Source organism: Panthera uncia (genome assembly GCF_023721935.1).
Source record: "Panthera uncia isolate 11264 chromosome A3 unlocalized genomic scaffold, Puncia_PCG_1.0 HiC_scaffold_11, whole genome shotgun sequence".
Classification (NCBI taxonomy): domain Eukaryota; kingdom Metazoa; phylum Chordata; class Mammalia; order Carnivora; family Felidae; genus Panthera; species Panthera uncia.
Genome location: NW_026057578.1, coordinates 11,063,171 through 11,088,049, shown reverse-complemented (window position 1 = coordinate 11,088,049; position 24,879 = coordinate 11,063,171). Strand labels below are relative to the sequence as shown.

Below are 24,879 nucleotides of genomic sequence, written 5' to 3'. Positions count from 1 at the left end.
GTAACTGCTTCTTGGGCTTTCTTGACCCCTGTAAGGTCTAGACTGCGTAGCATGGCAGCCGGGTTCCGGCCATCCTCTCCCTGGCCCCTCTATTGTAGCCACGCCAGGAGTGCAGCGTCCTTCAGACTCCTCTTCCGCTCGTGCGTCTTGACTTCCCCCTTTGTCCAGGCTGCCTTTCCCACAGTCCGGCTTGCGCTGCCCGGCTCAAACGTGTGCCTCCTTGCTTTGGATTTTGCTCTCTCACCTGTGTGTGTGTGTTTCCAGACAGCTTCGTACGTGCCTCATCTAAAGCCACTGTTCCTTTCTATCCGGGCCTGTGTCCTCTGGAGTCCACGCTGTTGAGGTCAGCTTTTCCCCTCTCTCACTCCTCTTGGCATCGTCTGTACCTGGCACCAAGTGCCTAAGAAATGTGGGGATTAAATTGGTTGGCAGCACTTTGCCAGGCCCTGGCAAAATATAAAGCTGAACAACACATGTTTCCCAGCTCCCATTCTAGGTGGGGAAGGAATGATAGAAACAATTAGATTATCCGCACTAGTACTAGGAGCAGAGGTCAGTCTTGGAGAAAACCACCAGTTTTAAGGTACGGCCTCCTGAGGCAATTTAGTACTGCCTGTGGTGGTGGCTTGGAAGAAAGGCTTCAATTCTTACCTAGGAGGAGCGGACACCGCCAGCTTCTTTGCAGGAACTTTACATTTAATAACGAATTTGCGCTTGCCCTCAGGCAAACTTAATGGGAAAATTGGAGGTGCTAATATCTAACATTTATTGAATTACTCTGTCCTCCTCCCTGTTGACTTGTTCTCATGTGCCTTCTAGAAGGGCTGTGCATGTAGTTGGTTTGTAAAGTATTTTTGATTATGGCATATAAAATACGGTTCTCCATAAAGTAACATCCCTTATGAAGTCTTTGATTTTTTTTTTTTCAAAGTGTAAATGGTAAAGGCAAACATTCTTGGTCTTTGATCAGACCACCCTTCTGCCCGGGAGAGTAGCTTAATCTTTTGCTTTCTGTTTGGTCCCAGCTCTGTCACTAAGTATGCTAAATGGGCTCCTTCCTTTCTTCTTTAGTCCGTTCCTTTGTCAAAAATGATCCTGGCCTAACTGATCTGAGTTCATGTCAAGTAATAAAAGTCTTCAGTGTACTCACAAAGAGAATTTAGTGTTCCCGAAGTAATCCTTGTAAACGCTGCAGTGGTTACTCGGTTTTGTAAGGTGTGTGGGTGTTGGTGAGCACAGTTAGGCTCAAAAATTTATAGGAGTTTTGTTAGCATAGCTGGAGCTTCAGAAGAATTTAGTCTTTGTTTTTTTCCCAAGAGGTATTAAGCACTTTTAATAAGAAAGGTTCATTTGACCTGACACAAGAGATATGCTTGCAGTTTTTCTCTAAGTAGCAATTGGGTGGTTTTTCCTGTAAGAGATAGAGGAACTGATTCTTGAGAATTTACGAAAGATTCAACCCCAGCTAGGTACGCGAAGAGTAGCTGCCCTTTATGATGTAATTTTAGAAAGAAACCTACATGTGGTCTAAACTTCATTTGAATAGTATGATAGTTTACACAGCTGCCATGTTGGAGAAGAAAGTACCTAAGTCTCCAGCGTTTTAGAAATAATTCTTTGTAGAAGTGGGCTTCATGGTTTCCTAGCTGCTGCCCTTTTAACTAGGCAGCTTGACATAATCACGAGTGTCTTACTGACAGTTTGTAAATTGTGAATGTCTGAAAACTGGACCTTTCCAGTTTCACATGGTAGATTTTTTTTTTTTTCTTCGAAATAAACAGCCAAGGAAAAGTCCAGTTCCCCAAATCCATTGATTGAGGCGGACGAGTCACACTGCAGACAAAATAGTAACTGTTGATAAATGATTTCTGGTATTAAAAAAAAAAACTGTGACATGATTCAGTTTGTAGTTCTTGAAGGCATATGATTCTACCCAAGGCAGTAGGTTTCGCAGACAGTCCTTGGTGATTAGGTAGAATTGGTGCTTCAAGCTGCCATGTGCACTGACAAAGTACACATGGCTTGTTAGCAAAGTGACACTTAAGGGCTGTATTTTCTCCGGAAACGTACATGTATTCCTTACTACTCTTAATCTGGTACTGTGCCAGGAAATTCAGGATCCTAATTGAGGGTTAACCACTTGCTGAAGTAAACCTTCGGGCCCGTGTTGGCTTGTGTCCTGGGCTCCTTCTCTTACTTGCAGAAGCTTCTTCCCAAAGACTGGGTGAGACATGTTTTCTTTTACAGATGAAGAAGGAAAAGCCTCGACTGTGTTTGTGGCTTTTGTGGGCAAGCGACACCACTTGCAAAGATAAGATGAGCATAGCAAAACTAGGTTTCCAAAATTGTGTTTTTAAAACGTATTAGTTAGTGATTGGAGAAGGAAAAAGTCTTCCTGATCGCTGTTATTCTCATGAAATGGCCCCCCACCCCCGACTTTTCTTACCTAATGGATCTCTTACTGGTGTATCTCTTCCTTTTGAGGAATCTCATTTTAAAATTGCCACAGTAAGTTTCACTAAACAGCTTAGCTAGTTTTTATTCTAATGAGGACTGATTACTCAGAAAATGATACACTGTCGTAGATGGCTTACAGGAAAGCAGACATCAAGTCATTATTCCAAAAAGTTGGAGTTCTCTTAAGCACAGGAGGTTACTTAAAAATGTCCGTGGGTGAAATCATTTCTGAATATAACTTCACTCAAGAGAGCAAATAGGCAAGCTGCATTTAACATAATGTGGTAAATCAGCTTTAAATTCCCTTGATGGTTAAACATTTGTCACGGTTATATTTATCTTCTAGATTTCGTACCGCTTCAGTGTTCAAAGAGGGCTTCGTTTGCTTCCGCAAGGGTGAAGGAAAGAAATGCCTTCACTCGGTCATAAATATCCATAAATATCGTAGATATTTGTGTGGCTTGGAGAGAAGGTGCCTCTAAGGAGACACTTTGTGGTCTTCTTGAGGGGAGGAGATTTTGTTTGTTGCTTCTTGGTTGTTGATTCCCTTTGGTTTTCCTCTGATTTGAACTGCCTTTTAATGGCGTCTTAAAGTTAGGAGCCTTGCCATTATTCTTCTCCACGACATGGACACCCACGTCCCTGTTGTCAGGGTCGTTCTGATCATCCTCGGAGGTGGGGTGAAGGGGTGAAGCACAGGGGTGCGAGGTCAGGTTTCAAGCCCCAAGCCACATTTCTGGAGCAATCTCTTCCTAGTACGCCAGGTGATGTAGCCACACTGAGGGATAAGCTGGTCATGTCTGTTACGCCTTCCTTGAGAACCCACGTCCCTGTGATGCTGGGTTTTAATGAGCCCTTTGTGTGCCCATCATGGTACTGTTTCCAAGTGTATTAAATATTCCTTCACATCCTACTGACAGTTTTTCTCAATATACCCTGGGAATATCAGCATCACCAGTGGTATTTTATTTCATCTGTCCCTGCTGCGGGTCTGCCCAGGTCTTTCCCTTGTCATCCTGCCTGCTAATGAGAATGCTCCTGGGGCTTTGGGTGACAGTGTATTCAGTGCGCCTCAGACAGAGGTGGTTGGCAGATCCTGTACTCACCTTTATTTGACCACTTGTTTCCATCCTTTGTGAGCTTGTATTTTCCCCAGAAAACTTACCAGAGCATAGTCATCGTGCAGAGAGGATGACTGTAAAAGAAGCTGAAATGTAACCGAGTCCTTTTTTTTTTTTTTTTTTTTTTTGCGAATGTGTATTTGTCAACTACGCTTCCTTTTGCAACTTGTTCCACTACTTGATGACAAGAAACTTTTGTGTTTCCCAACCGACTTTGTTTGTTGGAAGCTGTTGTTTTTGAAAGTAGGAAATAAGTGGTTTTGGGAGATGGAGGCAAGCTTTGGTTTGAAGTAGGAGCTGGTGTGTCCCTAGTTCTCGGTGTGAAAGGCAGCTGGAGATGGGTGTGGTCCGTCATCTAAAATTTCCTATCTTCAGTTTGAGGAGGTGGTTACCATTCTAACCACTTAAGAACAGCTCGGTACTTGCTGGTTTATTTACAGGGCAAAACTTAGCTCGAATGGTTTCCCTCGTACTTGCCTTCAAATTAATAAAATGTCATTTTTTAGTCATGTTTACAAGTCAGGGCTGTTTTAGAAGGAGGAAAGGATACAGCTGGAGTTAAAGGGGTAAATTAGCATCACACCCCTAGTTTTGTAAATGCTTCTAGTGTTTGATTTTTGTAGGTTGATCATAAGGAAGTGATAAGTATGTTAGGTTATTTGTGGTTTGAGCTAATTTTAGTCCCTGTTCACAGCTTGCTTTATATCCTTTGACATTAAAACATGCTTTCTAGAAAGACACATTTTGAATGTAGGACACAGTCTATATTCTCCACTGGCCTGCATTTCACAAAACATTTTCTCAGGACTTTGGAAGTTGGACAGTTTGAAGCCTAGTAACATTATTTAAAATCATTGATTCCTTTGCTTAGGGACATACATCTCTGCTTCTCCAGTGAGTGAATTAGATTCTCTCGTAGAGGCTTGGGGCTCTTGCTTCAAGCCGGTGGCCAGAAGGGCACAGTTAATGTTAGAGGATTTTCAAAAGACCACGACGGACTGTGAGATGTGCTAGGCAAGCTCGGCTCCTAGTGGCTGTTTGTCGGAAGCCTTCCCCACCCTGCCCCCGCGGTCGATAGGATGTTTTGCTCCTAAGGGCTGGGCCTTAGATCTGCCTCCCGTGCTGGTCGGTTTCACACAGAACAGTTGTGTTTCCCAGCTCTAGTCCCAAGCTGCCCTGCTGCCCACCCTTAACCAACCGCCCTGAACATACATCTCCCCCGGGATTTGTGAGGTAATGGAAAAAGACGCCTGGGTCTGGGTTCTCCGTAGGCCTTTGACTGTTGTGGGGCCTTGACAGAGGTACACGCAGAATCTGTAAAATGTGGTGATTAGACCGGATGGCCCTACAGCATGACCGGGAGCTGGCATTCTACAACCGCACAGTCACATGAGGAGCCAGGAGAATGGGGCAACTTTTCCGGAAAACTTGGGGCTTCGTGTCCTACTCTTGCCGATTTGGCAGCTTTATATGTTATGTGCTCGCCTTTACCTAATGGTGAGATGGATCTTTAAATTTTCATATTTGCTCAAATTAAAACTTTAAAAATCCACTATTACGTCTTTAAAAGTAATGGAAACGCCCGTGAGAGCGTAAATCAGATTATTTTATAAAATTGCTGCTTACCACGTTGATGAATGTCGTTTCTTTAGAAACTGCTTCCTTAGAAATTCTTTCTGTGTCTAAAAAGGATTATCGGGTTTTGTAATTGGACTGAACATCGCCCATCCAAGGGACAATCGCACCGTCTGATCCATGTTCTCTCCTCATTCACAATAAAACCCCGCGAGTAGCCAGCGTTTACTGGGTTCTGTTATGTGCCCCAGGCAGCGTGCAAAGTGCTTTACGTGCAGTCCCGTACGTGGCACGCCACCAGTTGGTCTTTAATAGCAGGAAACGTTTGCGGAGGACAATGAGGTGTCGGAGCCTTGATGTTCTTCTCTGCCGGATCTCCCGTGTCCCGTATCCAGCTTGGCAGCAGCTTCGTGGCCGTGTTCATGCTGGCGCACGGCTGCCACGAGAGACGAGGAATTGTGCGAAGCTTCCTGATCTGTTAGGACATGGAAGAGATAGTCTGTAGATTTAGACCGTTACTCCGTTTTCTGTCCTCTTGCCTACCTGTCACAAACTAGCCACCCACAGCCCTGTTTTGCTTGGTCCACACAGTGGTTTTTTCCTTAAAAAAGTTAAAATTTTTGTCATTATTTCTAACTCAGGAGAAGTCACATACAAATCTGAATTTCTGGTCTTCTCCTGAAAAATCTGAAGACTACACTGTCTGAGCCTACCTTGGCCGTGGCCTGCTGGGCTGAGGGGTACCACTCCCGCCGGCCAGACGTGTGTGTCCTTCAGATGACCGCAGCTCCACGGCAGGTCACGCTGTCCTCCCTTATATGAACCACCCAGTCCTTGGAGGTGCTTGGGTTTGCGGCCTCTAGTCCAAGTTGGTTTGCTCTTTTTTTCTCTTGGCATTTGATATTGGTATTAGAATTAAGATGATTTAAAAAGTTTAGCCTTGCCAAGTAGCTGGTACATTATCATTAGGTGCAGATCAAAGCACAGGAAGGCTAGCCAGAGATAAAGTTTGATGACTCGTGGGAAAATGCCCAGGAGGGTGCCCTTGACATTAAAATCTTAAAGCAGGTGCTTCATCCTGCCCTTCCTCTTTCCCTTTTCATCTTTAGCCCCCTTCTGCTATTTTGAGGAAGTTGGGAGCCGCCACTTTTTTCCACCTCGGGTGACTGAATGTAAGTGTATTTTCGTCCCATGTTCAGCTCTTTCCACGAACTATTTTTGATGAGCAACTTGGAAATTGGGTGGTTCCTATGGGACTTGATAAAAAGAATGAGTTGCCCAAATATGCTTGCATTGAGAAATCGAAGAAGTGTTTTTAATGACTCGTTTTGTGACTTGGATAGGGATGATACGTTTATCATGTGTCTGAACTCATGATTAGATGGCTTCTCTACCAAGGGATGAAATAAATGGCAGCCATCATAAAAGTAAAAGAAATATAACGGTTACAAAGAAGGTGTGTTGCTAAGGGCTCTAGCCCTGTTCAGCAGCAGCAGGACAGGTTGTATTGTACGTCATGCTTTTTCTGTGACCCATCTCGAGCATCTTTTTTACTCCGTAGAGGTATGTTGTAGAGGCCGAATTAGACCAAGCAATGGATTGTTTACCATTCGGATTCTTTACCATTCGGAAACAGTCAAGGCCTTCGTTCCGAGTTTTGTACCTTTCCCCCCAAAGCTGAATCCCAAAAGGAGATCCCAAGACCAGGTCAATGTTTCAGCACTCCTAAATCATGTGACGTGATGGCATTAGCCATTTTATACTTTTCTGTATTAGTGAAATGAAAATCAGTAACCCGAAGGCCAATTTCTCCATAAAGCTTTTCATCCACCCCCATTTCCTCTTCTGTTCTTAGATTGTAAGCTCCTTGCAGGCAGAGTCCATTCATTCAGTCATTAAACAAATACATGAACAGCTCCTAGGTGCCAGGGCCTGCACTAGACAGTGAGGATAAGCACTGACCAAGATACAGTTGGTTCTTGCCCTTAAGCTTAATAGTCCAGCCAGCAAAGGGGCTGAATGGGGACAATCCCAGTTCGGAGCGATGAGAGCTCTCGCTGACCCAGGCCCAGGCCACGCTCAGGAAGAGGTAGCCAATCCAGACTGAGAGCAGGAAAACACAGATGGAGGAGCTGTCAGGCAAGGATAAAAGATAAAAGTAATGTCTAAGTGGAGATCCCAAGAGCAGGCAGGAGTGAGCCCCGTATGTCCTCCCGACCCCTAATCTGGGCATACTCCTTCTTGCCCTTCCTTCCCGTTCAGTATTACATTACCTACATTTGAAAGCATGGGAACATGTTTAACTTTCTTCCTCTTCGGTTTTAACCCTCCTCCTTCCATCTCCAACACACAATTCATGTGCGTTTGTGTGCCACACCCCCCCCCCCCCCCCATATATTTCCTCTCTCCCTTCTGTTCTGTTTCCTGTGCCATTACTTCTTACCTTGACTGTGCTAATCGCCTCTGAACCCTTCTAATAGGGTGGAATAGTGGAGGTTACATCATGCCATTGACCACATGCCACCATGTAGTGAAGTCCTCTTCCTCGGGGTGGGGGTGGGGTGGGGTTTGCCTGCCATCAGCTTACAGCCCGAGAGCACTGGCCTCTGTGTGCTGCGCTTAGTGGGCAGGTAAATGCAGTGCGTTCACTGCAGTGATGGGTAACTTTGGTGTAAAGAGTGTATGCAGAGCCTCGTCAGTCTGTATAAAGAGCAGAATTATTATATATTTTAACAGGCATAGTAAAGCTTCCTCAGAAGAATTAAGTCTGGGCCTGACTCACTAAGAATAAACGGAAAATACGTGGTTAGACCCCTGATTTGCAGCTGATACTATGAGAGTAAAGGTCTCAGTTCTTCACTGTGAATTTTAAAGGATATTTTTAATGATGTTGGCTGGCTCATCCCATTATGTGGTCTATTATTTATTAGCAGTTTTTGGTACACAGATGGCTTTGGGTGATTTCTTTCAAGTCAAGTACCTTATAAAATAACATAAATTTGCTGGTAATTATTCTCCTTTTAAATGGCTAAGTGGTAGGCTTTAATTTTTAGGCATTTAAACATTTTGGACGTGATTACAAATTGTGAGACTACGATTGCTTAAATTTAAACATGAAAACGATCATGTTGAGAAATTCTGGGGATTTACTGGTTGCTGCCTGTTTGTCATTCACACACTTACTACACCCTTCTCGCTCTATAGAAGCGGTCAGAATTAGTATCTGCAAACCATCATGGTTGTGAAACCTTTTCCCTCTTTTCCTTCTTGTAATTCTAGCTGTGAAGATTACGTGCAGAAGTAGTCCTGGATTTGATAAAAAATAATTATTGATTACTTAAAGAAGAAGAGCGTTTCCTTTATCAATAGATGGCAGAGTAGAATAAAAAGACATTTTGGCTATTTTTTCTTTAACCGTGAGCAGGATGATTGTGTGTGTGTGTGTGTGTGTTCGTTCTTGTTTTATTTTGGAATCATGTACATGTATGTAGAATGTACAGAGCAGAAGTAGATGTATGGAATGTGAAAAGAATAGTTCACAAGCCTGTCAACAGAATCACTAAGATCTAGCCATTATATGACCAAAATACTGAAAGGCAGGGGGAGGGAAGCAACCATTTTTAAGATAGATGTGAATGAGAAAGAATTATAAAAAGGCATTCTTTATATAGAAGTCTGGACACTGGATGTGACCCCTGGTTCGTTGATTTTGCTTTGTCTTCAGATTTGCCGAGGAACGTGAAAACACTTGGGTTGGAGGGGAAGTTTTGGGGGCGGGGGGGTTGTGTGTGTGTATTTTGGGGGGGGGTTTTTTTCACATTTATTTATTTTTGAGAGACAGAGACAGAGCGTAAGTTGGGGAGGGGCAGAGAGAGAGGGAGACACAGAATCCGAAGCGGGCTCCATCCAGGCTCTGAGCTGTGGGCACAGAGCCCGACGCGGGGCTCAAACTCACGAACCGTGAGATCATGACCTAAGCCGAAGTCAGAGGCTTAACCGACTGAGCCCCCCAGGCGCCCCATGTGTGTGTCTTAATCGTAGGAGTCCTTCAAGCTTTTTTCCTCCTAGTCAATAAATGGCCATATTGGGGAATTGTTTAATTACTTGCCTTTATTATGCTAGTTGTATTTTAAATGGGTCCCTCTGCATCCCTCCCTCCTCCCCTTAATTTACCTGGGTCACAACATGTCTTCCGTTCCAAGGCTGCTGTCTCCCCTGGGCCATGTCAGTGTTCATTTGGGCGGTCCCCCCGACATCCCTACCTCATCCGTGGGGACTGCATGTCCCTCTCCTGTCACTGCCTTCCTCTGGTAGGCAGGTCCTGGGCCTCGGGATCTGCTCTCCCTTAGACGTATCATCCAACCCAGACCCTCCTGTGGGGGTCACAGCCTCCACTCTGACCCTCCATTCTGCAGTCACAGCCTCCTGTGCTCCACACCCTCTGCCTCTGGGTTTTCTCCTTCATCTGGTTTCAGCCCCAAGCTCTCTCTTCCCTTCTTACATAGTTGTCATTATTGGAGTTGTCCCTCCAACTTGGCCTGTCTGCTCTCCATTGGCATCTGTGACCAGCTGTAGCCCTGGACCAGCTTTTGTCTCCCTGTGCCCAGGCTCCTAAGTGCTAACTGAAGAAAATCTGTGTGGGGAAACGGACCTGGTCTCAGAGGTTGAGCCACTAGGAATCCCGTCGTCAGCCTCAGGCCTGTCTCTCTCAGCTCCGGGCCATCAGGTCTGAGACTTGCCGCCATCCTCTCTACTGCATCTGTCTCACGAGGTCAAGGAGCCTTTGCTCTGCACACCTTCTGACACCTTCCCCTGTCACCTGGTCAAGGCATCTTGCCCTAACAGTCTAGTGTCACACTTTAGCCCTCCCTCTCTATTGCTCTTCTTACTTCTAAGCATTCTGAGGCTTTCTTCAGCTGGGACTGTCCCTCCAGCCACTGCTCTTTAGTTTCCTTCTCCAGTGGAAATGTTTGAAATAAATAGGTCACTGTGTCCATTGTTCACCTTCCAGGCACCACTACTCCGGGAAGTTAGGGCCCCACCCTGCCAGGCCACGAAAATAATTCTTTTTTTTTTTTTTTTTTTTAATTTTTTTTTTTTTAACGTTTATTTTTTTTTGAGACAGAGAGAGACAGAGCATGAACGGGGGAGGGGCAGAGAGAGAGGGAGACACAGAAACTGAAACGGGCTCCAGGCTCTGAGCTGTCAGCACGGAGCCCGACGCGGGGCTCGAACTCACGGACCGTGAGATCGTGACCTGAGCCGAAGTCGGACGCTTAACCGAGCGAGCCACCCAGGCGCCCCGAAAATAATTCTTGAGAAGGTCACTCTTAGCCTCTTTGTTGCTAATCCAGTGGAGTCTTTGCATCCTTATCATAGTACTGTTTAACATGGCTGACCTGTTTGCTTCTGGAATGTTCTCTAATCCCTGTTTCCATAACTCTGTCTTATTTCCTTTTTCTCTCCTTTTAATAGCTTCTCTGTCTCTAGCTAGTCCTGGCGCTCCCTCTGGGGCTGCTCCTCTTATCCTCTACTGGGGAAGTTCCTCAGGGGGTCATCCCGTGTCTCCCTCTCCCCCACCCCCCCTTCATCTGACTCTTGTTCTTCCGGGGGCAGTCTCAGTTAGTCAGGAAGTAGTAATGGCCCTTGATCCGGGGCATGCACACACACATTCTTGCACTCTGGTGTGCCTTTCAGAACCCCCTTAGTTCCTGAAATGGTAATGCTCTCTGTCTCTCACAGAGCCTTTGCATACACTGTTTCTTCTGCCTAGAACCTTCTCCCTTGCTAATCCTACTTCTTCCCTTCAGTCACATCTTGGGCATCCTCTTTTTGGATGCTTTCCCTGACTTCCCCTTTCCCCGGATCCGAGTTAGGAACCTCTCATAGGTCTTCCCGTGGCCCCTGTATTTCCCTTTCATAGCATCTTGGGTGATTGTACTGTGACTGTATCCATGGTTCTGTAGCTGCTTGCTTATTGCTTTGCCTATTTTCATGTAATCTGTCAAGTCTTCAAAGGGGCAGGACTGCTTTTGTCTCAGTCATTTGTATCTTTTCATACCCATTTTAGCACCTGATGTATAGAAAGTACTCAAAAGTAGTTCCCGACCCAATAGATGAGCTATGCTGTTTAGAAGGTTCATGAATTTGAAACTGCTTGGTAGGGAGACATCGAGCTTACAGTATCGCACGAACCACGCGTTACTTTGTTTTCTCTACTACACTTTATGTTAGTTTTCTGCATCTGACATACCCCCCCTTCCCCAGTGAGATTAGAAGCCCCTTGTGAGTGACAACCGTGTGTAATTCCTGGTGTCTCCCTCACAGTGCCTTGTATGTCCTTGGACTTCATTTCACTGGGCCTGATCCCGTGTACATACGTACGTACTAATACGTGTGTACGTATATGCAGTACACTTAATGGAACGAAGTCTCTTCTGTAATCCGTCCTTGTCTTCCTCGGGTGGCCCGCCTCTGTGCCGTGCACAGACCCTGCCACTCCGGAGGGGCACTTTCCCTGTGGCTTAGCAGCTTGCTGTGTTCCAGCATGCTGGCCAAGTATGAGCGACAGCTGTGGTATGAAAGTCTCCCTCATTCAAATTTCATAGGTTTGGTAGCTGAGACTGACCAATGCTGACAGGAAATAGAGGCATTTATTAAAAAGCCAGAGAGTTGTCAACTTGCAGGAAGCAAAGCTCTTGTTAGCATATGATTTTGTGGTTGGTTTGGTGCAACTCTGTAAAAGTAAAGAAGGAGGCAAGAATGGGGGCTGTGTGCTTGGGTCTCTAAAGTTAGATCCTTTTTCCTAAGTAAGTTGCCTTTAGAGTTTCATTTGTTTGGAATTTCCTGAGATGTTGATCTTGCCAGAAAGTTCATAGCGCAAAAAAAAAAAAAAAAAAAAAAAAAAAATTCTGGGCAGGTGAAGCATTTGCATTTGAAATGACATCTCTGTTTTTGTTTTCAAAACTTTTTCTTAACATATTATCCTTGGTTCAGCCCTGAAGATTATTCTATTATTTATGGATCTCAACTTTTCCCTCATCTTCTGGATCTTACGAAACGAGTGGTATTATTTGAATGGAGAAGAGGAGGAAGGGAATAAAAATAAATGTGAAAGTCTTGTTCTTGCCTAGGCAAGCTTGGCTTCATAGCTTGGAGCGCAATGACACATCCTCGTCTGGTGAAGCCAGGGGTATTTAGGGTTGGTTTGGCTTCTTATTGTATTTGATTTTTCTTTAGGTTTGTCTTTTAAACTGGAATTTTTTTTTTTTAATTTTTTTTTTTCAACGTTTTTTATTTATTTTTGGGACAGAGAGAGACAGAGCATGAACGGGGGAGGGGCAGAGAGAGAGGGAGACACAGAATCGGAAACAGGCTCCAGGCTCCGAGCCATCAACCCAGAGCCTGACGCGGGGCTCGAACTCACGGACCGCGAGATCGTGACCTGGCTGAAGTTGGACGCTTAACCGACTGCGCCATCCAGGCGCCCCTAAACTGGAATTTTTATGTGAGTGTAGTCAAATTTAGAATAAAAGCACTTAGTTTTGTAATTTCCAGAGCACTTTTTGCAGAGCAGCTACTTTAAATTTTTTTTAAATGTTTATTTATTTTTGAGAGAGAGCGCGCGAGCGAGCAGGGGAGGGGCAGAACAAGAGGGAGAGACAGAATCTGAAGCAGGCTCCAGGCTCGGAGCTGTCAGCACAGAGGCCCACACAGGACTCAAAACTTGTGAACCACAAGATCGTGACCTGAGTCACCCAGGTGTCCTGCAGAGCACCTATTTTAAAACACGGTCATTATGGTAAACGGGTTGGGGCAAGGATTGTTCTTCCAGTGAACTGAGACCCAGTGTGATTCAGTGGTCACAGAGCAGATCTCTGACCCTGACCAGAAGGGAATCCTGTTCTTCCTGGTCCACTGTGTTACTTTCCTGGAGCCCCGGGATTGCCTTTTGTCAGAGTAACTGAGTCTAAACAGAATGGAGATTTCCTGTTAGATTATAGCACTTGCCTGCCTTCATTCTGCTTATCTCAGTTAGAGCAGCAGATCTGAACCGTCAGTGTTATTTACTGAGATTTTTTTTTTTTTTTAAAGTAATCTCTACAGCCAACGTGGGGCTTGAACTCACGACCCCAAGAACAAGAGTGGCTCTACGGACTGAGCCAGCCAGGCACCCCTATTTACTGAGATTTTTGTTACATATGAAAATGCCTATAGATAAGGTTGAAGGCCAGAGGTAGAACAGTTGAGAGCAGAGTAGAAATAGCTTTAAAGACGGGGTCGTGGGCAGGAGTCTCACAAAACGTGTCGAAGATTGTGTGGGAAGCAGTAAGCGTTTGTGTTCCACTGTGTTGGGTTCGAGCATACTTACTCAGTCCCCACGTTGCAGGCTGTGTGTTGCTGAGTCCCCACCCACGGTCGTCCTCTTTGTCTCGTTTTCCCCCTTCCTTGCTTCCCCTCCTCGCCACCCTCTCCCCCCGTGGCTGCCGCAGCCACCACTAGCAATTACCGACATGTTGGATCTTGAGGCTGCTTCCCTATAAGGATACAGGGCCTGTGGTGTTGGCTACAGACATGGTAACCAAGCTCTGTGGGTTCCCTCCCGTGTACCTCGTGAGTCTGACTGCCTGCAAGCTAGCAGTGAACTGCCTCTTCCGCCGTCTGATCCATCTGTCGTTGCTTGCTGCCTCTGTATTTAGGGTGCATCTAGAATCTGCCAGTGCCAGTTGAAGAAGATGATAGGAGCAAGCACATGCTTCAGCAGGTTGGGAGGGGTGTTCATCAAAAGCCGGAAAATCAATTGCAATGTCTGTCAAGAAGAACAGGGTCGGTTTGTGGCAGAATTTTGTGAGTTTGGTTTTTCGGTTTTTTAATATCCCCGTAGAGTCCTTTTTAAGTCGACGGGCCTAGGGAAAAGCCATTGCCAGTCATATGTGTTCAAGAGTGCCTCGAAATGTGTTCCTCTCCGAAGCGTCCCCTTCAGTCTTATTTGGGTCAGTACGCAGGAACCACGTTCAGATGGCTGTTTCTGGCTGGCAGAGACTCAAAATGGTAACCAAGCATGAAAGTACAGACGGGCCCTGATACACAAATGTGTCTGCTTCGGAAGTTTGCAAGTTGGTTGTCTGGGACTTTGAACGTATTTTTCTATAGAGGCAGTGTTATAAATAGTGGGTAAGCTCCAAGCTCACCCATGGAACCTTTTTAATCTGGAGTACATCTGAAATATTCCTATTAATATAACAGATAATCTCCCCATTGAATTAGTGTACATGATAATGATTACATACTACTTAATATTAAAATCACATGATAGTGATTTCACAAGTAAAAAACCATTCTGGATTCCATCTAGGGGGTAGTGTGTGTGTGTGTGTGTGTGTGTGTGTGTGTGTGCACGTGTGTGTGCGCATGCACGCGTGGAGGGTGGGGATGGATATGTATTGATACATCCTTTCCCTTGCAACGCTGGCACTCAGAGTGATTTTTCTCCTCACCTCCATGTAAGTATGGACTCCTGTGGCCTTTGGAGGCAGACTGGATTCAAGGTTGCCGGGGGTAGATGAAAGCTGAGAGGAACACACTTAGGCTGGAGTTGAGGCCTAATCTCTTCCTTACCCCTTTTTTTCCTCTGGGGTCCCCAGGCATTGGCCTGTTTTTGCTTTGGTTGCCATTTTTTGTTTTGCTTCTGAGCAGGGTTTCTGCCTCTGGTCTATAACTGAATCCCCTGTCCGTCTCCTGCTTTTGAAAGAAATCTATAGTCTTTTTGAGGTTTTCTAAATTAAGTGTTGCGGCAGAGTTATCACATGTTATTTCTGCTGTGAGAAATTATAGAATCCCAGATGACTAAACTTCATAAACTACATGTATTTCATTCTCGTTCTCCTCTATTGTGTATCCCATTGCAGAAAATAACGGCTTTTATAATTAACATTGCCGGGCGCCTGGGTGGCTCAGTCGGTTAAGCGGCCGACTTCAGCTCAGGTCACGATCTCGCGGTCCGTGAGTTCGAGCCCCGCGTCGGGCTCTGTGCTGACAGCTCGGAGCCTGGAGCCTGCTTCAGATTCTATATCTCCCTCTCTCTCTGCCCCTCCCCTGCTTGCGCTCTCTCTCTCTCTCTCTCTCAAAAATAATAAAGATTATAATTAACATTGCCTCCCTCGGTTGTATTTCTGATTTCTGATTCGTTTTCACAGGAGACCTTGCCAGGACAGGACAGGACACTGCAGTGCACTTCCTACTTGCGGCCTTTAAAACTGTCGCCGCAGTATTTCAGAGTCCAAGCTGTCTGCTGCCAGGATGGGATAAACCTTGGGTGGGGCTTGTCTATGGTCTCTCTCTCTCTCTCTCTCTCTCTCTCTCTCCTTTTTTTTTTTTTTTAAAGTTTATTTATTTTGAGAGAGAGCAGGGAAGACGGAGAGAGAGAATCCCAAGCAGGCTCCACGCTGACGGCACAGAGCCCGATGTGGGGCTTAACCCACAAACTGCAAGATCGTGACCCGGTCAGATGCTTAACTGATGGGGCCACCCAGGCGCCCCTTGTCCGGGGTCTCTTAGGGCTTGATTTGTGTTTCCTAAGGTGTAAAGACAGTTGACGTTTTGGGGCAGGGACTGGCAGCGTAAGGCGGTATGCAGGCCGGGCCTAGGGAAGGACTGAATGGCATGGCAGGGCCTGGCCCTGGCAGTGTTGTGGAAAAGCATTTGCTCCAGAGCTCTCCTCTCCTGCAGATATCCTCCCCCGCCCCCCATCCCGTAGCCACTCAACCTGTACCTCGCTTTTGTCCTCAACCAAACACTGCCAGGATGCCGGTGGGTTGGCTGTTAGCTGGAGGAGAGGGTGAGCCTGAGTGTCCCCCTTTAACAGCTCACACTTTTTTTTTTTTTAATGTTTATTTATTTCTGAGACAGACACAGCGTGAGTGGGGGAGAGCAGAGAGAGAGGGAGACACAGAATCCGAAGCAGCCTCCAGGCTCCGAGCTGTCAGCACAGAGCCCGACTCGGGGCTCAGACTCACAAACTGCGAGATCGTGACCCGAGCCGAAGTCAGTCGCTCAACTGACTGAGCCACCCAGGCACCCCAACGGCTCACACTTTTAAATGGGCTTGTGGAGACCAGAGCTGGAGATTTCCCTGCTTATTCACACGCAAATTTTGTCCCTGATTTGATGGCTGCCATTTCCCTTCTCGGCAGACAGGGACACCGCGCACACCAGAAAGGAAGGCCTGATGTACCATTTCTGAAAGGCGCAGTCTGGCATCATTGTGATCAAGACGATGGGTCAGGTGGAGCCGCAGGAGGAGCGTGGCTGTTCCCCAGAACTACAGATGGGGTCACAAGTGCGTTCTGGTGTCGTGTGGTGGAAGTTCCTGGCATTATTTTTCCCCCTTAATAATCATGGGCAAAGGGGTGCCTGGGTGGCTCAGTGCTGACAGCTCAGAACCTGGAGCCTGCTTCAGATTCTGTCTCTCTCTCTCTCTCTCTCTCTCTCTCTGCCCCTCCCCCACTCGTGCTCGCTCGCTCTCTCTCTCTCTCTCTCTGCCCCTCCCCCACTCGTGCTCGCTCGCTCTCTCTCTCTCTCTCTCAAAAATAAATAAACATTAAAAAATTTTTTCTTTTAAATCACGGGCAGAGAAGAGGGGGAGGAGGTTGTCTGGTCATAGAGGCTGTCCTCTTAAATAGCACATCTTGCTTTTAGCAAGTTTTATCCAAATGAGACTTTACATTTTTCTCTGATTTACTGGCAGTTCTGAAAATGTGTAATTATTTTTGCCAGAAAATCACTCAAGCACTTAAGTCTTTTTTCTACCTGTGCAAATATGCTGCGTTCTTTTAAAATATATCAGCCATGGGTTACCCCTAAGATTTTATACATTTTCGAATTCTTTTTGTGTTAAATAGGTTTCTGTAGACTTTTGCCTGCCTTTTGAGGATATGTTTTGCGATATAGAATGACTGCTTTATCTTGTCTTGTAACCTTGGTTATTTTTCTAACCACTAAGCATTCTTGTTTCTGCATTGAGAAATCCATTGGGTAATTATAAAATCAGTAGATACGTACAAGTATCTGTCCTTAGTCACACTAACTCAAAACCTGATCTCCAGCTCTCTGACTTGCCCTTACATCCAGCTGGTTGCCCAGTACTCCACCTTCATTCTTTTTTTTTCTAATGTTTATTTATTTTTGAGAGAAAGACAGAGCATGAGTGCGGGTGGGGGCGGAGAGAGAGGGAGACACAGAGTCCGAAGCAGGCTCCAGGCTCCGAGCGGTCAGCACAGAGCCCGATGTGGGGCCCGAACCCACGAACCGCGAGATCATGACCTGAGTCAAAGTCGGACGCTCAGCCGACTGAGCCCCCTAGGCGCCCCTCCGCCTTCATTCTTAGGCGTATGTCTGAACTGCCCTCATTTCCTCGTCTCTTCCCTTGACGGCATCCAGGCCTTCCTGGTCTCTGGCCTCTCACAGTGGCCTTCAGCTGGTTTCTTGTTCTCTTTGTCCCGGTCCACCTGAGGAATCCTCTGCCTAGGGGAAATTCAGAATTTGGTTATAGAAAGAAAGCCACTAGAAAGAACCTCATCAGCTTCTGATGTGCCAAGTAGTGGTTTTTTTGCAGCACGCTATTCCTTTTTATACTTAGCAACATTTTATATGAAGTAATGTTCTTGTTCCTCATGTATATTTATTTTCTTCTTAGCTAGCATGTGAGCCCTCTAAGAACATTGGGCTCGAGTCTTCACATCTTTGTGTCCTCAGTACCTCAAGTACTCTGGTGTGTGGCCCACATCGCCTCGTGGACTTGTATCGCACCCACATTTAACCTTCCGTAGTTAAACCGTACGCAGCGTTACCCTCCACACCCCCCGTGGAAGAAGAGAGAGAGGGAGAAATTCCTTTAAATGCCACATTGTCCTGTCAGACTACACCGTGATATCCTGTGTAGGGAAAGAGAGGCCACGGTTGAAAGAGAAACAAAAGAGGTTAAGATCTGAGCTTTACAATATCTATGGCTTCTATGCTGGCAATTTACGGTATTTTTTCCCAGGTCAACCTTAATTGCATGCAGTTTCGCTTCTTGCTAACTATAGAACTTAGTTGCTGTTCAGAAATGGTTGTGGAATTAAATAAACCATATGAAGGACTCCGCGCTTGAGAGTACTCTACCTAACAGTTATTCTTGCCCAGAAGGGTCCTCTAATTTCCCTAGAAACCATTACGACGGTCTTCTGCAAATTTATCGAAGTCATGCTGGCGCGAAATTCATCACAGCCTAATTGGGCAGCTCTGGTTGCCAGGCAGTATGCTAGGCACTGACGAGGACGGGAGTGATCAGGAGCGTAGACCTGTGGTCTTTTTCATGGTCACAGGGGGTAGACGGCATGTAACAGTCACACCGATGATTAATCTTGTGGAGGAAGTGCCGTGGGAGAAAAGTAAGAGGTGCCAGGAGAGTGTTGAAGCTTGGGGCTTTCAGCTGGTTTGAAGGGGTCACTGGATGCTTAAGCGAGGCCTGAAGGAAGGGGTGGTGAGCCCTTTGGTTAGAAGTGGCTTAGCAGTTTGCAAGGACACAGGGGAGGCATGTGTGGCCAGGGTATTGGTCTTTAGAGTATGTCGTCTCTTGACGTAATGATTCCTGGAGGTTTATTTATTGCTAGAAAGTCCCTTGGATTATACAGATTTTAGAAATTAAGGATTTGTTTCGTACTAGAAGCCTGTGATTTGTGAAGTCATATCACTTCTACTCCTTGAGATTTTGTAAGGTATTTGAAAAAAAATTTTTTTTAATGTTTATTTTTTGAGAGAGAGACAGCGTGCGAACAGGAAAGGGGCAGAGAGAGAGGGAGACACAGAATCCGAAGCAGGCTCCAGGCTCCAGGCTCCGAGCCGTCAGCACAGAGCCCGATGCAAGGCTTGAACCCACGAACCGCGAGATCATGACCAGAGCCAAAGTCGGATGCTCAACCAGCTGAGCCACCAGGCGCCCCTGAAATTTTTTTTTAGTGTTCATTTTTGAGAGAGAGCGTGTGCAAACGGGGGAGGGGCAGAGAGAGGGGAGACACAGAATCTGAAGCAGGCTTCAGGCTGCCAGCACAGAGCCTGATGCGGGGCTCGAACTCACTAACTGTGAGATCGTGGCCTAAGCCGAAGTCAGATGGTGAGATCATGACCTGAGCCGAAATCAGATGCTTAACTGACTGAGCCACCCAGGCACCCCTATAAAGTATCTGTTAAAAGTCTGAAGTCTTGAATATCTCCTTTTAACCTTGTTAAGAATGATTATATTTCTAATTTATACTGGATTCCATTATAAAGTAATATGTTCACTATGGAAAACAAAGAAAAGAGTAAAAATTATCTTTATCCCTATCACTGTACAATATAAGTACTATAAACATTTTGTCTCTAATTCTGTCAACCGTTTTTTTTTTTTTTTCCTAAAGATTTTATTTCTGAGTGATTTCTACACCCAATGTGGGGCTCGAACTTACAACCCCGAGATCAAGAGTCACATGCTCTACTGACTGAGCCAGCCAGGCACCCTGTCAGTCATATTTTTAATTATCATTTTTATGGAGATAATTGTAGATTTGTGTGCCGTTGTGAGAGATAATACAGAACGCCTTGCACACTTTGTCCAGCACCCCCTGCAAAAGGTAGCATTGTTCAAAACTATGTCACAGTCAGCAGGATAGTGACATTGATACAGTTTGCCCATCTTATTCAGATTTCCTCAGTTTTACTTGTACTCAGTTGTATTGTTTTCCATAGACTCTTGTATCAGCAAAAAGCTATTTTTGATGGTTTACTTCTACTTTTTTATTCTGCTCCTTAAGAGCGTCCCTCCCCCTAATCTTATATCCCTGTCATGCTCATGTGTTTTCTCTAAACCTGTTTAAGAAAGCAATTACCTATGAGAGGAATAAATAGGTCGGAAACAGAATTGTCCACCTGGTTGTACTTTACTAGCCTGCTGATTGTTTATGGACTGTTAAGCTAGCTTATAGTTTCTGACCTGGCTGCTGAAAGATCCTCTGGATCGTTTCTAACCGAGAGAGAACCATTTAGTGCCATTCGGAATGGACTAAAGTCAACATGTCTGAAAAAGGCCCAACGGTGATAGAAATGTCAAGTTGCCTGTAATTAAAAAAAAAAAAAAAAAAAAGTAGAAGAGAAAACATATAGGGAAAGTACCAGTAATACAGGAGGCTTTGAGAATCTTTGCTGTCACTCTTGAGTGAATGTTCTCAGGTGGTAACAGATCATCTGACGATCCATGACTGCTGCTCTGTGGGACAAATAACCCAAAAGGTATGCGCCACCCACGTTGTTACAGATACGGGCAGTTGACTTTCAGTGGTCATATGATTTTCACGTGTCATCTGGTTTTCAATGTTGTTCAGATTTTCTAAATGAGGATTTTTCAATGGGGGGGGGTGTAAAAAGGAAAGAAACAGTAGATGGGTGAAAAGGAAGTTGTTTTAGAGTGACTGAGTTCAGAAAGCATGACGAGAGCAGGAGAGAAGCCATCGGGATGGTTGATACTGCTTGCCCAGTTGTATGGGCTAGCTCGAAAGCACATCGGGCAGATAGTTGACTCGAGAAAATGTAAAAGCAGGGATGACAGCCATTAGTGTCTTTATCCAAGCAAATGGGAAAAGCCTGAGGAGAAAAACTAGTTAGGTATGATTGTGAGGTTAGAGTCTGGGCAGTGAGAGAAGGCAGAGAGCTTTTTCTGTCCAGAAGGACAGAGGTTAGGCTCTCCCTGGTGAAAAATAACTATTGAGTTCTAGCTGGCCTTGTTCAGCAGCTCTTAATAATTAAAATGTAATAACATAAGAATAGAAGAAAGCTACGAGAACCTAAATCTCAAACCTGTTAAAGTGCTCAAGTTTTGCTTTAATCAATCCAGCTCTTATTGAACCTTGTTATGGAGGTTCTAGGTAAAGTAATACGACAAGAAAATTAAATTATTGCAAAAATATTGGGGGAAGCAGATTTAGTCTATTTGCTAACGTGATCGATATGCCCGGAGAACGCAGTTTTTTAAACAAACAAACTACGAGTAGACGAAGGCAGGTGAGGTGGCTGGATTACGAGATTCTCTTTATTCTAAGATAACGTGTGTAGTGTGAGCCTGTGTGTAAAAACCAGCAGAAAGAATCCATGATTTATGTCTGCATGTGTTTGAAGAGAAGTTTGGAAGAGCAGACACTACTAGATTGTTAACCTTGGTTAAGTTTTTTAATTATAGCTTTGTATTCTCTACTCTGGACGTGTTATTTTTATAATTTTTGAGGAGGGACTTTATAAATGGTTAAGTCCTTTGGTATTTAAGAATTTTTGTGTTTTGTAATGATTCCTTCTATACCAGTATCTTTATTATGTACCCTGAGTGTTTGGCTGTCACTGGGTTTCCCTTCTGTGAGCAGCATTGACATTATGTAGTGGTCATTCCTGTTCTCTTCTTTCTTCCCCGGCATCTGATTTGAGGTACTCTCAGGTGATATTTGAAGATTCTCAGTTGATACCCATAAAACTGATCAGCAAGATAAAAACTCTTCCTGGGATGCCTGGGTGGCTCAATAGGTTGAGCACCCAACTTCGGCTCAGGTCATGATCTCACGGTTCGTGAGTTCCAGCCCCGCGTTGGGCTCTGTGCCGACAGCTCGGAGCCTGGATGGAGCCTGCTTCGGATTCTGTGTCTCCTTCTCTCTCTGCCCCTCCCCCGCTCACACTCTGTCTCTGTCTCAAAAATAAATAAATGTAAAAAAATAATTGAAAAAAGATAAAAATTCTTCCTGTTCTGCTTCCCCCATTCCCTTTTGATACTTGTTCTCTACATTATGACACAGTACATTGTCCTCCTTACCGCTGACCTTGTGTCTGAAATCTAGTAAATACTAATGCTCACTATCCGTTCTTCCCTAAGCTTCCCTCCTCGGTTTGGTTGCCTGATGCTCATTCTCTACCAGACTTCTCAGGAAAGGTTTATGGAATTAATGGTGCATGTTCTTAACAGTGTGTCTGCAGCCTTGATATTTGAAGGCCACTTTGAATATAAAAATCTTTGGATCACATTTTATTTCCTTACATAACTTAAACGTGTTACTCCATTATCTTCTGGAGCAAAAGCATTGCTGTGGATGGTTGACAGCCACGTTAGCCTTCCTTTAAAAGTAACTGGGTCTTTTTGCTAGATTCTCAAAGGATTTTTTAACCTTTTATTTCAGAGTCTGATTCATTTATTAAGTCATGCCATGGTGGTAGCTATTTCAGTCATTCTTCCCCCAAATCTATGTGTTTTTTCAATGTACAGTTTCAAACCTTTCCTTTATTTAAATAAACCTTGGGAATGCCTTGAATTAGAGTTTTCAGTATTTTGTTACATTGCTTTGGTTTCTTTTTTCAGGGACTTAGCCTGTTATGTCTCTGTTTGATCTTCTTTGCCCATCATCTGTTTCTTTCACTCTCTCTCAAAAACTTTTTAAATATTTCATCATTTATTTAAAAAATAAAAAACTATTGGGGCTCCTGGCTGGCTCAGACAGTTGAGCATGTGACTCTTGATCTCAGGGTCATGAGTTTGAGCCCCACATTAGGGGTGTAGATTACTTAAAAAAAATTACTAAATACAATTTTTTAATTTTTAAAATTTTATTTCAAAAAGTTTTACAGAAAAAATTGTAGTAATAGTGCAACAAACCTATTTGTCTTTATTTCTTTAAAAAAAAAAAATTGTATTCAAGTCCCCCTGATGTTTCTTTTAAGGCGTTAAACATGTTTGTTTGCTCTCGCGGTCCTCCTTGTTGTGTCTTCATTTCTGAAACTATATCTCTGTTTTGTTTTTAATTCTTTCCTGATTTCTTTTCCTTCTCTTTTCAAATCATTCTTTTTTCCGGCCACCTTGATTCTTGATTCCTCACTCTCGTCTGTATTGTTCTTCTATAGCTTCTACTGCTCTCTTAATCTCTGTTGGCTTATTGGCTTGGTTTTCGTCTGTCTTGGGCGTCTTTCCAGCTGGCTTTTATTTTCTTCGGAGATACTGCTGTGTCCCTTATTCTCTTTCGTCCAGTGATGCTGTGTGAGAAGCTCAACTACTCCTTGTCTTCAGATCATTTTTAAGCGAACGGTTTCCTTGTAGTTTGAGGAAGGAAGGGGTGGGTCCCATACATGCTCTAGCTCAGGGCTCTCCGGCTCCCTCTTGAGATGCCTTTGTGAAGTTATTTTAAACCGACCTTGGACTTTCTCTAAGATCTGCTTCCCCTGTTCCTCCCATCTGACTTATCTTATCTCAGCCTTCTCTTTCCTTAGCCCCTTTTCCCCATATCTTGCTCACTTTGTTCTAGTCCTAGACGTTTCTCCTCCGTGCAGGGCTTTGTCCTAGAAGGGCCTTTCTGTGCTCAGTTTTGAGAGTCTGTGGGACCTGGATGCCCCAGCGCCTTGGGTGGAGGAAGAGCCTGGCACAGCCCGGGAGTTGGAACCCGCAGAATTTGTTTCCAGTTTGGCCGCTAACACAGACTGGCTGACAAGCTTTGCGGTGAGCACCTGCTGGTGACCTGGGGGTTCCGCTGATCCCAGAGCTGTCAGAACCCTCTGGGGTCTTGAGTCTCCTTCCTCCCACACAGGTGCTATGCCACTGTGGCTCTCAGTGTCTGGTCCCTGCGTCCTGTACTTTCAGGACTGCAAGGGTGCCTTGCCACTGGTTTTGTCTTAGTTGTCCGAGTTAGTCATCTGCCCTTGTCGCTTCGTGTCTCTGTGTGGAGGGCTCAGGAGGAAGGGAAAACCGTGTCACTGGGGCTACCACCTCCCAGATCGTAAAACCAGAGTAAGCACTCAGAAACCTGCATCTCAGCCTGTCATCCCCCTACTTGGAAAAACTGAGTCTTAAGAATCTTCTTCGTGAAAAGTTTCAAACGTACAGAATAAGAGAGATGAGTATAATGAGCCCTGACCTATCCGTCACCTGGTTTGAAAAATTACAAACTCAGGGCCTGTCTTCTTTCATCTAAACTCCCCACCCCCCACCCCATTAACCCCTCCTAGCCCTGATAGGTTTTGAAGTAAGTCCTAGCATCATAACAAATACTTCTTTTAAAAAAGAAGACCAAAAATTGAGTACTCAGGGATAGGAGAAGCCAGAAGCACCTCTCCTTTGGCCTCGGAGAGGAAGATGAACTGTCAGTGAAAGGAGACGATGATACCATCCGGAGTCTGGGCCAGATGCCCGTCGGCCTGGAAATGTGTTCAGAATACAGCCTCTGGGGGGCTGGTCACGGTGGAAGCTCTGCTGGGCACAAGGAGCTAGCAAGACAGTGCTTCCCATTCCTGCCTGAATAGTGTTGCTAGCGGAGGGTCCCCGTATGTCGTGATTTGGGAGTGCTTTGCACTGAGTCCCTCCCCGGCCTGGCTTGGCAGCTCCCTGTGAAATCCTTCCTGTCGTCCCAGCCGTTGACCCTGCTGCATCCCAGATTTGAGGGAAGGGTGTACATTCTGATGGAGCGTATCCTTCTCCGGGAATGTATCCCATCAGAAAATGGTTCTGCCTGCAGGAGACATGGAGGTGGGGGTGGGGGAGAGGCACATCCTTCCAAGAAATGTTTCTCTCACACCCAGCCATTCCCTGGGTATCCTAGCAGGAAATTACTCATTGCTGGAAAACCACCCTTGTGCCCTGTGCTGAGGAGGTCAAAGAGAGAGCAGAATTCTCGAAGTTAGTTGGGTCATCACT

At 45.2% G+C, this 24,879-nt stretch overlaps 1 protein-coding gene across 3 annotated transcripts in view; it reads left to right on the top strand.

The window, feature by feature from the left end:
• Window positions 1–24,879, top strand: part of PTPN1 (protein tyrosine phosphatase non-receptor type 1) — a 68,871-nt gene that overhangs the window by 5,055 nt on the left and 38,937 nt on the right. Inside the window, exon 1 of one of the 3 annotated variants that reach the window (XM_049649872.1) lies at window positions 99–343. The exons of the other annotated variants lie outside the window; for them this stretch is intronic. The gene's annotated coding sequence lies outside the window, so the exon portion shown is untranslated. Of the gene's footprint in view, window positions 1–98; window positions 344–24,879 lie in introns of those variants that run through there. 3 annotated transcript variants of the gene reach the window in all.